The following is a 9,753-nucleotide window of genomic DNA, read 5'->3' on the forward strand; positions in this document are numbered from 1 at the left end:
AATGTTATCGATGGTTCCGTCCAATGTCTTTCCCCGCAACTTGTGTTATCTGATTGCATGTGTGCGCGACGCGAATAATCTGGAAGTTTGTGGAACGCACGCGGGTCCCAGCGATTGCTCTCGAACATTCGACGACAGATGTATAAAAGCTGACGCGCTTGACCCGCTCATCAGATTTTCGACGATCGCCGATCGTGTTCGCCGCTATCATCCGTCTTTGAGTGTAGCCTGTTTTTGAGGGCACAAGTTCGCCCAATAAAACGCTCGTTTCATTAATCACAGCTTTGCTGCCTTCTCAACAGTCACTACCACGTGACAATATATATTATGCAATGAAAAGTTCTGTAGCTCCGGTGCATAGGTAGTTGAAGAAACGAAAGTGCACAGTTATAAAAATTGCATCTTAAATGATTTTAATGATATATATATATATATATATATATATATATATATATATATATATATATATATATATATATATATATATGTGTGTGTGTGTGTGTGAATTAGAAGAAAATAAACCGAGTGATGCGCTATTTATCAGCGATATGCGCGGTTTGTTCCGGGATTAGTTATAGTAGATAAACATATACCCCAAATAATGGGTCGGAAAATGGCACCGCGGTAGCTCAATCACGTAATGCGAAGACGTGGGTTCGTATCCCACCTGCAGCTGGTTGTTTATAATTGTGTAAGCGTTTCTATGCCTACCTAGCGAGAAAACCCGTCCATGCTTCCGTCCACCTATCACGTAAGTCGCGATCGCTTTCAAGATGGGGCTCGCGCGTTTCCTTTGAACGCGAAATAAACGGCGAGAAGACAGCGCACACGAAGCTATCAGCACTCAGTGCACCTTGTGCCCATCGCAGATCGCTTTAAGGATAGGGCCCGCTTGGCCGTGCCATACGCAGCTGCCGCCGGAGTACGGTTGATCACGGTGTATAAAGACTGGATGCGGATGGATAAGGGGCTAAATAGCTATAACGGGCTATAATGATCGAACATCATCAGTGCACCTGGGGGGCTATAACGTAAAACTATTCCAAGCGTTTCTATTCCATTTCTGCAATCAGACAACCGCGATTGGTCAAAAACGTTTTTGAACCACCCCCACTTCACCTGTCTGTCACGCGACGTCACGAAATCCGTGATAGCTCCCCATCTGATATGACGTGTACACACTGATTATGCATGATTTGACCGGACAAAAGAAAAATAGTTATTTCTGATTCGACCGCTTTTCGCCATTAGCCCTCGGCTATTGGTCACAAGTTTTCGGGCTGCACCCACTTCACCTGCCTGTCACGCGACGTCACAAAACCGCAAAAACTCACCGCGTCAAAGTGACGTGTGCGCGTTAAAGAAGCATTAATATACCGAACAAAACTGAATTTTCTTCTGAATAGCCGCAGGCTGCTCCGTTCCGAAAGAAATAAAAGATGGCTGCCGCTGATCGCTCCGGAACTGGCTACTCGCCCCTGCCGGAGAGCATGGGTTTACTTGCGTGTAATAAATCTTCTTGCGTGGCCGTGTAACGTTTTCGAGAACATTCGGCAAGTTTACAACCTCGTTCGGCCAACCCTTCTTTGCTGAGGATCAGTTTTAGCGTCATTTTTAAGTTTCCGTTGCATGCCGCCGCGATTGTCGACGAGCCTCGGCAAGCTAAGCAAGAGAAGGTGGACAAATCGCAGATGCCGGCACCACCCTCTTCATCCTGCTATCGATATTCAGTGCAGTGGCTCGGCCCCATCGTATTCCTCTCCACTTGAGCATGCTCCTCGCCTCTTGTGAGCCAATTACATAAGACAAGCCACTCAGTGCAGGCAATGCTATTCGTTTTTCAAGCAGACAAAAGTGACCCTATGAACGATGGGAGCATTTGATTGGTTTTTTCAGACAACCCTGTGGATGACCGCCCGATGCTTGCGTCGTCGGTTACGCAAATTTGACGTCAGGAGATTGGAATAGAAATATATTGGAATACCTTTACGTTATACGGCCCCTGGCTAGCGGATCGATCGCACGGGTTATTTTTATTGTAATAGCAATTGTATGGACACCCCTGGGGCAATTCTGCCGTCGCAGTCGCCGTGATTTTCCGTGTGAAGTCCAAGGGTCATAACATCATCGCCGCGCGCTGTATGATGCGTATGCGAGTGGAAGCTTCCGACGGTGAGCCAATGGCGGTGGCTCAATGTCGCTTGCGCAGGACAGGAAAGCAGGGAGGAAGCGTCCCGTCCTCCGTCGCGCGTGAGTAGACTTCTACTCTGGCGGCGGCTGCATGGGCCCTATCTTGAAAGTGATCTGCGATAGGGACAGAGTGCGCCAAGTGCGTTGAAACGAGAGGCAGCACGAAGGTCAATTCGCTTGCTGCTGCTGCCATATTTTCTCATTTTTGCTCACTCCAGAGTTTTGAAAGTGAGTGTATGCGGTCAACGAGTGAGATGTGCCCATTTTTGTTTGTGCGCGAGAGACTCCAAGCTTTTCAATTTAGTAAGTGCATGTTTGCACGTTTATATGACCGATAAAGCTACCATGCTGACTTCATTTAGCTGTCTACTAATTTGCTATCGCAACTGATGCTCCGCCTTTCGGCCAATATTGCGACTTGAGTTCTTTATCACAATCTTGCCCTTCTACCACAATTGACGTAACTGTGGAAATTAAGCAGCCCGTTAGCGAAAAATTATTTCACGGTATGGATTTAATTCGTCATAATGAAGCACAGCTACACTTTATGATGCACGATATATTATTCAATACTTGAATAGCTCCTCCAAAGATTCAGTTAGTCCTAGATATGTTTCTGAATTTTATACTGACCCGACTCCCCGTGTTTCTGTATAGGTAACTTGCAGAAATTAGGTGTCACGTATGCGTTGTACACACAGATGGCGTTGAGAAAAATTGTCCATAAAGTTCATTATGGTTGGTATCTGAAAACCTTCAACTGTATATAATCAACATGAGAACGCTTTGCACAGGTAGAGTATCTGGAAACCCGAATACAAAGAAAGTAAGGGCTAATGTTCCCAAAGATGCACCTGAATAATAACCGCAGCGAGAAGGAGGAAGTCTGCCCCACTAGCAGTGCTGACGTATTTGTTTCAAATTTAAACGCAGTTTCATTCATGTGGTGTAGGCGATAAGTAGCGCTTTCGCTTTCGATAACCTTTTACTTTTTGTGGCTTTTACCACTTATTATCGTTTTTCTGTTTTTGGCAGAGCCATGTTTACACCAGATGCCTATTTTCCTGCGATGGCGATGAAGCCTTCTTCTTAAAGGATCGCCAGCGATGTTATGTAAGTAGATTCATACTTCGCAGTGTTTATAATAATATCGTGCCTTATTACATTTAGCATGGAAATTTGCAACGTCTAAATTGTACTTTCATAAAGTCTGTCACCGCTGTAGAAGAGGAAACTAAAAGAAAATGTGTTCAAAAATTTCTGGTGGCGCTATTCATATCGCTTCCCCAGGGGCCGCGCTTGTTCACAAACTCTGCCAGGGAACCACTGAACCATGAATTTATTTTCTTAGTTCACTCTGGTCCATGTCACAAAAGCGGTTTTAGTGGCCCGTAGTGATTGCTCGCATACTGCAGATCCACTGATAAGTTCCCCTTTACATGACCTAATAAGCGCAATCATACAAACGAACGAATGTTTACGTAAGCAGTAGTCAAGAATGATATTCACTTGAGCGTCAGTGTGCACTGCATAGTAACGGTTCTCATTTCGAGCACCTGCAACCGGACAATTTGGCTCCGTCTAGTGCGAGAACTTACAGTTGCGTATTACGCAACGAAGTAAGGCGTTTGTGTCTGTTCGTGAGAACGGAATGCGTACTTCAGAATAATTATTTAAAGCAATTTTCGCTTGAGTGTCTGCCTTTTCGTTCGCTCTCAAGCCACAGTGCGAAGGTATCCACTGAACGGTGACATTGCGGCCATTTCTATTTGCATGGTCGACATGCTTCCAGACAGTAAAACGCATGGGCAAAATTGATTGTGACAGCCGTGAATATTTTATTGCAGGAACTTCGGTTTAAACAGGGGCATATCTTGCGTGTAATCTAGGAGCTCAGGGTCGAGCATCAAGGCAGCATACAGTGTGGTGTCATCAATCTTGAGACCAATGGAATTGGTTAATACTCTTGTTCACTCTCCGGTTGATGGCGCAGCACATTTATTCATTTAAGAATACTTTTCATGTTTTAGTTTAAACACAAGAGTGTATCTGCATATTTTCATTTTACGATCTAGGAAAGAAAGTTAGTACGCAACAATTTTTTCCGGTAATTAAGTGCGGTGCTGCGGTATCACAGTGGCGCATTTCCAGGTAAGAACCAACCTGATGTGTAGTGGGAAGCGAAGAAGAGTCATGAGCATTGCTTAGGTAACCATTCGTTATTCGTTGTGCTGTAGCACTGGGTTTCGTATGGTGTGAAGGGCTACATTAGAGGGAGGTTGCTTAGAGCAGTCATAGAGACGGGAATACTGAGTCTTTGTAATTGACACTCTACATGGGATTCAGCAAGAAGTCGGCGGTTAACGGTATTTGAAAAAGTAAAAGTTTAGAAAAAAGAAGGCAAGTAAGAAAGTGGAAATTGTACAAATAATGCTAAAACAGAAATATTACAGAGACTCATACATGTGATGAGAATGCGTATTTTCGAATAGGAAATCACATGCATAAAATAATTTTAAATACAATGAGCACTTTGGCGCATGGTCCTATTTCATGTGTGGTGAGACTCTCTAACCTCGCACTCATGCAAGCTTAGACCAGGTATCACTAGGTAGCAAAGGACGACGAGGCCTGCTGTTTCTTTCTGAATATAAAGTGTAATGTAAATAACTGCAGAATGAATTTTATTTTTTGCGACAGTGAACAATTAAAGACAATTTGTAAGCGCCGTAAAGTAAAAAAATTGCTTCTTTGCAGCCGGCTCAAATTAGTCAATAGAGTTTATTATCACTCATTTTTCTAAATAAAGAAAGCCGAGGAGGGGTGTTACTTCCTCAGTTGGCGAATGGTCACTTATGCAGCTAAGTTTCAACCACAAAAGAAGGAATTTTATACTTTCAGGGTTTATCTTTATTGTCACCTGCTAAAATTGTTCTGGTAACTTGGCGAATCACCCTATCAATGTTCTCTCACTTTCTTTAGTTTCTTGAAGTTTGTCTCCCAGGAAACAAGGGCTTACTTAGACTTCTGAAATGTCTTTGCATGAAATATTATAGTATGGAGTTTAAACAATAAAATTTATTTATGCCCAGAGACTTACTCATATGCTTGACGCGATTCAGTATATCAGACAACTGACGATTTCCGAATGTGCATAGTATATCGGCGTTCAAAAGAAACCAGCAGGAGATGAATCCACTCAATAGCAATTACTTTCATGTGACCAAAAACACAGCCCGGCCGAAGAACTTATTTGTCTTGATGGCTTACAAAGTCTATGCAGGAATATAATCACTGACAGAAATTTCTAACCACTGTGAACAACCAAGAGCATCTCTCGGGAACTAATATATGACGTTATAGTTCTGATGGAAACCCGCAATGTGGAGAGAAGTGATTATTAAAGGGAAAATGAGACATCCACCCAAATGTAGCAATTGCTACAAAGGAAACCCAAAGTGGTGGAACCCGTGTATGTTTCCCTTGCATAACAATTCCTGCACTTGGGTGCATGTTTCATTTTCTCTTTATTAGGAACCAATATAATTCATATGGGCGGCATATAGGAACCCCGTAGCCACGCTCTTGAGTAGTCTTTACTCTGATTATTGTTTGAATTTGTGTGACGATTGAATATGTTTGGTGTTACTGCGTCGGTTTGAATTCTCTGTAATAAAGAAAAAGAAAGAAGCTTATGGAGTAATAGTAGGGTGAAACTGCGGTTTTCTTACTTCCAACAAAAATTTATCAATTCTTTCTTACTTCATTTTATGTTCTGAAGCATGATCGTAATTTTGCAAGGAGTGTTACGTGATAGGAATACCCTAAATAGCTCATAACTTCTTAGCGCAGTAAACTGAAGACGGCAATCAATTTGAAAAGAAAAGCATCAGCGCTAATACAACAAATTTGTTCTAGTAGGGGTATTGCAGCCCAAGAATAAGCGTAAGACTGCAGGCGCTCTATGACTTATGTACCACGAGCAGCTTGAATACTCAATCACAAGAATATTCTCTTACTGGCCAAGCAGCTACACCAGTGTGTTTCACTGCCATCCAAAAGCCCCTGAAGTTATGCAAGTGAAGTAACGTGATTAAGCTATTGACATACTCTCGTAGAAAGCGCGAAAACTGCCGCATCGGCTGAAGCCAACGACTGTCGCACGCATTGATCCAATACCCGAAGTCGCTTTGTCAGAACCAACAGCCAGATACAAGCCTTGTTGAAGCGAACGCTAGAATGGATGGTGTGATAAACTAGCTTTTGAAGTTCTACATATAACATAACGAATATGACCGTGGTATTGTAAGTCTGCAAACTAAATGCGCTTTGTACGTGTACTGACTGTGCTCGGCAGAGAACTTGGCCAGGCACAGGTCATTCAAGTAACTTCTCTTGTCTTATTTGCCCCCATGGGTTGCCTGTCTTCGATGATATATAGAGGCGTGGCCACTAATACGCTGGCGCCTGTGCCCGACCGCCCCTATGTTAATGACTTCCTCGGAACGTGTTTGACCATACCCTTGAAACTCTGTCGCTGCTATCTCCTATAGCAAAAAATAACACAGCGCTGGAACAGGGTGTTTCGTACGACACACACCAGCAGTCCACTTACGTGATCTAATCGGTGCGATGTAACACGATAATGGAATAATAGAAATTATCGAACTAATGAAACATATTGGCGATAACCAATCGGTCATTTTGTTTAACAGTAATCCAAAAGCCCCCGGTATCTTTATTAATCTAGTAGGCCCTAAATGCGATGAAACTATTGATAGGAGCGCTTTTAATTCCGGTGAGTTTTGTCGGCGCCGAGTTGCGCCGCCAGCGTTGTTCTGCATGCCGTCATTGGCTACATCGCGCCCTAGCACGGGTTCGGACAGAGTCAACAATTGGGACCTGTTTGATAATTTACCTCAACATACCAAACCGTAGAATTTCGGCGTTTCGCTTTTGATTTGGTGCCAGTTTTGCTGGTCAGGGTTTATGAAAGAGACATAAGCCTGCAAAGAAGTCTTACACATGCTTGGTACTTTAGTTGAGCATATCTTTTCGAGATGCTTCAAACGAGTGAAATGAAAGCGGCGTAGAACTTTTTGCAATTAGCTTTTTGGTGGGAAACAGAATAACCGGGAGAGAGAGAGTAGAGCAGCAAGGATGCTAGTGACAAAATGTATTAATACAGGAACATTAGCTTCTTCACTGGTTACCACCTGCACTTGCATAAAATCCTAGTCGGCTTGGTGTTCATTTATCAACAGTGTGTGAGGGACAGAAGCCTAAAGCTGGAGCCACCGTATAGGCAGGAATCATCTTCATCTTCGCCTGGCCGATGATGACGATGATACATCTCCGTGTCTAAACATCGGCGCCAGCCTGAGGCTTCCCTCGTCTCCATCTTCCTGTGAAGCTTTTGTTTCTCTTAAAGGACATTGCAAATTCAATGTGAAAGTACTCTGAAGATCTTTTCTTGGCACAATTGGCACGACCATGCCGTGCCTAGTGGTTATGATTGTTTAAACTATAGGTTCATTTCATATGTCTTATGTCTTTCCTCTGCTTTTTTATTCCCGCAGCTCTCCACTGATAGTTCCATGCTTAAAGGTCCTGCGCTTGCACTGTCACGCATTGCAAGTGGATCCCGCGAAGGGGTATGTGATAATGGTAAATGCGTCCCCCAGCCTGTGTCGAAATAATAAACAATTTGAGCTGTTTTCTTTAAGAATAAAACAACCAATATATCATATATGTCTTTCTTCTCTTTCCTGAACTCACTCTGTCGCACTTCTTTCTGAGTCGCAAATCAGTCGTACGTGTACCTGACACGTAGAACAAAAACAAAAGTAAATATTAAACTACGTATACTCTGGTTTCAAGTGTACGTTTCCGTCCCTATAGTTTGTAATGCAGTTATACCCCTTTCAAGCGAGCCTATGAACCACATCGTACGAACGACCTCCAAAAATGTCTAGAATAGCTCAGAGCACGTGCCCAATATCAGCAAATGCATAGATCAGTGCTTATAGGCAGACTGTTCGGGGAACATTTATTTTTATTCCGCCAGAAAAAAGAAGAACAACCCTGGGAATAAACCTAAAATCAGTGTGTGTTTCCATCGCCATTTTTTCAACGGTGCCACAAAAACCTCCATCAACGGCGTGAATCTGCACATGACAAGTGAAGCAGACGACACATTGCATCTGAGACACAAGAAACGCGTGGTATTAGCAGCGCGTGTCGCACCGCATTCTTAAGTTAATGCTTCATTGTAAACGCCTACCGCCGTGTTAACTGCCTTTGATTTAAAGGCGTGCAAGCAGGACATTCAATGTAGTATACATTCCAAGCGCGCACTTCAGTATCTGATATTAACGAATCCTATATATTGTTATGCACCAACATGACGTGGCTGTTTCTCTCCCGCTTTTCTTTGCCCATTGCTTTGTGATTATTGTAAAGTTAACCGCAATTTAAAATTATTACTTATATTCATGCACAGTTCCAATAACATACAGCCAATCATCCCTTCGCATTCCTTGGTATCATTGTCTATAGCATCATGACACCACTATCAGGGGCGTAGCCAGGGGGGCGGCTTATGGGGCTTCAGCCCCCCCCCCCACCCCGAAATTTTTTCGTGCTGTCCATGGACCGTCGACCAAAGCAACCTCCGGCACCAGAAATCATTCTGAGTTTTGTCTAGAATGTCTTTTTCATGCTCGAAAAGACATTTCACCGCGAACATTGTGAACTCGGGCTGGATTTCACGGCAGCGCCCCTGCACCGGGAGTCACATAACGCAAGCAGCCCCATCAGAGCACAAAGTTTCAAGGGCGTTTTGATGGCGAACGGGCTCGCCGCGGAATCGCGCGGAGGCCGCGGAATCTACGGAGCACGTGGACGTCAATTCTGAAACTTTATGGGTATAAAGTTCTCATAAACTTTTGAAGTGAAAGGTGCATTGAGATTTCCAAAGTTGTGCTTTAGATATTCAATTGCGGAGGTTTTTGGGTTTGATGTTGTTGTAAACATTTGACACCAACTGCGCATTGACTTTTCTAAAGTCTTAGATCGGAACATACAACGAGACAAGCCAAATCAACACACTATCAGACAAGTTGACCAAGCACGCAGCGAGGTCCGATGAGACGAAGCGTTGTGGTGGTTTATTTGTGCCGTCATGTCGCATAAAAAATATCAATATTTTTTTTTCACCTATGCCAAAGCATCCATGTCAAGACACTGAAGCCAGCCAGGGTAACTACGGTCTTATCAATTCTTTTTCTACTTTGACTTTTATTCGCGAGGACCTCACATTGAGATTCTTCAATTTTCTCATTGTCGCTACCTTATACCCGCGGGCTGCCGGAGCCAGCCAGAGCGCATGCGTTTTTCTCGTGTTGCCCCGACCACTACGCGGGGCACTGTGGTACGCGTTTGGTTTTCTCTGGCACAGTGGATTTTCGCCTGGCAGAGTTTTGGGCACCTTCTGGCTAGCAGACGAGAAAAAGGAACAATGGTCGCTCAGCGTCATCGCTGTGAGGACTCGACGGATTGCAC

The 9,753-nt window shown here is 43.7% G+C and overlaps 1 long non-coding RNA gene across 1 annotated transcript in view; it reads left to right on the top strand.

Moving 5' to 3' along the window:
• Positions 1–7,937, top strand: part of LOC140216360 (uncharacterized) — a 33,486-nt gene extending 25,549 nt beyond the window's left edge. Inside the window, exons 3-4 of the long non-coding RNA XR_011893005.1 lie at positions 3,226–3,303; positions 7,770–7,937. This is a non-coding gene — a long non-coding RNA (uncharacterized lncRNA). The remainder of the gene's footprint in view (positions 1–3,225; positions 3,304–7,769) is intronic.
• The last annotated feature ends 1,816 nt before the right edge of the window (positions 7,938–9,753 follow it).

This window comes from Dermacentor andersoni, chromosome 3 (assembly GCF_023375885.2).
Source record: "Dermacentor andersoni chromosome 3, qqDerAnde1_hic_scaffold, whole genome shotgun sequence".
Lineage (NCBI taxonomy): Eukaryota > Metazoa > Arthropoda > Arachnida > Ixodida > Ixodidae > Dermacentor > Dermacentor andersoni.